Consider the following 4435-nt stretch of genomic DNA (forward strand, 5'->3'; position numbering starts at 1 on the left):
TATGACACGCTTGTCAGAGGTGACACGCGACTCATTTTTTTGGTTGATTTTTCTTTGTCAAATGGCATTTAAATATATAAAATAAATATCAAAAATATAAATCTTTGTTTTACTATGGTTGCAAATACCAAAAAATTTCTATATGTGACACGGCACCAGAGTTAAGTTAGGGTTTTTCAAAATGCTGACACGCCGAGCTCAAAAGGTTTGCCATCACTGTCCTAGAGGGCGATGGGGTGAGTGGAAGGGAGAAAAGGTGGGTTTCCTGACCGATAGCACCTCAGTGTCTAGGCTTGTTCCTGGACCCCCATCCTTGTGTCAGGTGCTGTGTCACTGCGCGTACTGTGGTGGCCCGATGCTTCCACCGGAGCCTCGGTTGGAGGGAGGAAGAGAGCAACGTCCAGGGGACGACATGCCAACTGCCAAGCAACTACCTGACATTGACTACAAGCCTTCCTCCACCTCCAAGATGCTCCTTACTGTGTATGGGGGCTCCCTCTCAGCATCCGAGCCTACCACTTTTTCCAGGGGCGCAGCTCCCGGCGCCAGGCTGCAGAAGAACAGGAGACCTCAGGAGTCCTGTAGAACGAGGGGGCTCTTCTCCGTGAGCAGAGAGGCCTGAGGCATGCTGTGGGGAGAGCTCACCTACAATCATCCAAATCAAGAGAACCAGGGCCTCATGGTTTTCAAGCCCTTCTGGGGATAAGCGCCTTGTTTTCTCCGGAACTTCCAGTTTGGGAGGCTCTCAGATCGTAACAGGAGCTGGGGGAGGGGGAGGCACATACATGCACAGACACTCAACATTTTGTCATTCAAAAACAACAACAACAACAACAAACCAAAAACAAAAACAAAACAAAGAGTGAATATTAAATACATGAGCACTCATTGAGAGGCCAGAGAAGCCTCCTCATCTGGAATCCATAGGTTTCTCATGCACCATAACACTAGGCCTTTCAGAACTCATTCAAACGAACATGATGAAACATTTCTATTTCTTATACAGAACTCTGCTAGTAACTTAGTAAAAGAAACTTGAACTTGTAATCTCTGAGGGAGCAACTCGTCATGGAAGCCTTCGCTGCTCTCCCCTCCCCGCAGTGTTTCCCTTCTGCTCTCATAGACCCTTGCTCCCCCCCCCCACCCCCCCAACTGCCTCCATGGTGCATGGATCAGAGACAAGTTTAAGGGCTTGTTGATGGACTAGACATCCCTTCGCAGAGGCCTAGAGCAAAACATATCAGAGCCAAGGGGATTATATTGGGGAGATTACAATAGGATTCTAGAAGGCCTGGAAGGAGCAGGTGGGAAGGGATGGAGTGATGGGGAAGCTGAGGAGAATGGATGGGGTGACAGCAGAAGGGGGGAGCCACAGCCTGTGGTGGGCCAGCCTGGGGAGGAGAAGGACCCCCTCTGGTGACAGGGCTGGACCCTGGTACAGAAAAGAGGAGGTGAAAGAGGGGTGACAGGAGGGTGCTTTAATCCTATAGGTCCCCGACTTGCAAAGATTTTTGGAACCTAACTTATATTAAGAAAAATTTTTTACTTTACAACCCAGCAAACAGACATCCACACCCTATCTGGAAACACATTTCACAAAACACAAATCCAAGAACCTGATATTTTCTATGCTACTCGACTCAACTCCATTCCATTCTTTTTCGTTGCACTGTCTAAATTAATTTTATGACCATTGACAGGTCACAAGCCACAGTCTGTGTGTGTATGTATGTTTTTTCTCCCAACACTTTATTTTGAAAAAGTTAAATCCACAGAAAAATAAAATACTAGAACAACAAATATTCTTGTATTCTTCATCTAGTTATCATTTTGCCACATCTGTGCAGTTCTGTGTGTAAATAACACACACACATATATGTATATGTGTATATGTATATATATGTGTACACGCAATTGACTCGCATAATTCACATAGTTATATTCTATAAAATAGCAGCAAATATTGAATCATTGCGCTTAGGAGAAATACAGGGTTAGGTTCCTGTGAGCCTCTGGTAAGATTTTCATTAACCTTGTTTTATGTGTGTTTCTTTTAAAAGACATTTTATTCAGTGTATGTTGTTGATTCATTAACATTGAACTCATAGCCAACAGCAGTATTACTCATGCCTGAACGGAGTTTATCTAACATGATTTTCTCTGCGAGGCACATCACAGTCTTATGATTAGGAAACTAGATAGCATTTTAACACTGTGCATTCGGCCTTTTAAACAGCAAAATCTCCAGCAAAAAGACCAAAATGTGAAAAAAGTGGCACTGTGAAGGGACACATTTATGGTATAAAATGACTGAATAAGAAGGCAGCTGCTAGACCTCAGCTGTTTGACCTCAGCTAGAAATGTGTACGTTGAGAGGCTCAAGGTTTTCGCACCACAAGTACCAATTTTGCAGTTACAAATAAATTTTAGTAAGTAGGCAAGTTTGCAAATATGGCATCGGTGAATAATGTGAAGGACTGTATGTATTTTTTTTAAAAAAATTAAGAAAACTTTATTTCAACCTGGCCAGTTTTCCTCAGTGATTAGAGCATTGGCCCAAGGACCAAAGGGTCTTGGTTTTGATTCCCGGTTAAGGGATCATGCCTCGGTTGCAGGTTTGATCCCAGATCCCGGTTGGGGCTCAAGAGGCAACCATTTGATGTTTCTCTCTCATATCGCTGTTTCTCTCTCTTTCTCTCTCCTTCTCCTCCCCCCCCCCTTCCACTGTCTCTCTGGGGAGCAATGGAAAAAATATCCATGGGTGAGGATTAAAAACAAACAAATAAAAACAACAAAAACTTTATTTCAGATAAAATGAATATTGCCATAATTTAGGATAAAGCAGACACACTTCCATGAGTCCGTTATTTTAAGAGACTGTGATTTCCATGGAGAGTTACTGAGTATCCTTAGAGTGTTTGCCTACATTCTTGTTGGAAGCTCCTGTGGCTTTTCCTTGGTAGGAAGTCCAGTTTTTCTGAACTCTTCCCTTTCCTTCAGGTACTCCAGGTTGCATTCTAAATAAAGGCAGGGCCATTACAGTAAGGGGTTAGACATTCTTTTTAAAAAAATATATATTTTATTGATTTTTTACAGAGAGGAAGGGAGAGGGATAGAGAGTTAGAAACATCGATGGGAGAGAAACATTGATCAGCTGCCTCCTGCACATTCCCCACAGAGGATGTGCCTGCAACCAAAGTACATGCCCTTGACTTGAATCGAACCTGGGACCCTTGAGTCTGCAGGTTGACGCTCTATCTACTGAGCCAAACCGGTTAGGGTGGTTGGACATTCTTTTAATGCAGAATGTTCTTCCCAGCATTTTACTACCACATGGATTCCAGACTCTTCACAACATTTGGGTAAAATCTTGAACTTGTTCAGAACATCTCTTTCAGGGCTTTTCTCTCACTATTTTAGGGATCAAACATCTTTTAGACATGTCTGAATGCTGCTCTGCTGGGTGGAGTGCCATCTCAGCAAAAGACTACGTATGTTTGAAACTCAAACGCCATACCTCTTCACCCCCGAATGAATCTCTTAAGAGTAAAGACTTTCTCCAACATAACTGCATTACACCACTCAGGAAAACTAACCTTCATCCAATAATACCATCTGATATATGGTTAATATTCAAACTTTTTCAATTTTCTTCAAGAATTTAAGAGCTATTTTGGGGGAACCAAAATCCAATCAAGATTCATCCATACATTGCATTAGTGTCTTTCTCTCATTTAATCTAAAATAGCCTCCCACCTCTTTCTTTAATGACACTGACACTTTGGCAGAATCCAAGCCAGTTGTCTCTTAGAATGTCCCACATTCTAAATTTGATTGCTTCCTTGTGATCCGATAGTGAAACCTCCTGGCAAGACCACTGCACAAGTGATACTTCTCTTTGCGTGCCGGGCAGGTCACAAGGTCAATTAGTGCCTCTATGGTAAGGTTGAGGGAATTCCCAGGTTAAGGGGATGTCCCATAGTTTGAAAAGTAGTTCTGGTTACATAGAGGCTGTTCTGTCAGATGCAAGAGAGGGGAGATGGAGGGCCAGGAGAGAGGAGGCAGGAATCACAATTGTGCCGAAGGCCCAGCCCTGACGAGCAGCGGCCTCCCTCTGAGCAGAAGGCCTGTGTTTGTCCAGGAGCCTTTAGCCTGCCAAGAGCGCGAAGAAGCCCGCTGTCGGTGTCTGGGGAATGAGTTTTTATTTTCAGCGAAAGTGGGACAAAAGTTCCTTTAGGATAGATATAACTCTTTTAAGCCTTGGACTTGAAGTTGGAACTTTCTAAATGGTTAGGCAATTGTTATGGATAGTAATAAAAGGCAGAATAGCTAACGCCTGACATAGTGTTTTTCTGTGCCAGTGCCACTAGATGATTTAATATTTAATATGATTGTGGTCAAACCAAGTCAGAATGGAGCAAGCCTGAAGCATTTC

General features: G+C 43.2%; 2 pseudogenes; one reads left to right on the top strand and one right to left on the bottom strand.

Annotated features, from left to right (window-relative positions):
* The first annotated feature begins 412 nt into the window (after positions 1-412).
* On the top strand, positions 413-585 carry LOC102432221 (annotated as a pseudogene).
* Positions 586-2922: 2337 nt separating this feature from the next.
* LOC111824860 lies at positions 2923-3475 on the bottom strand (annotated as a pseudogene).
* Between the last annotated feature and the right edge of the window lie 960 nt (positions 3476-4435).

Source organism: Myotis lucifugus, unplaced genomic scaffold (assembly GCF_000147115.1).
Source record: "Myotis lucifugus unplaced genomic scaffold, Myoluc2.0 scaffold_9349, whole genome shotgun sequence".
Taxonomy (NCBI): Eukaryota; Metazoa; Chordata; class Mammalia; order Chiroptera; family Vespertilionidae; genus Myotis; species Myotis lucifugus.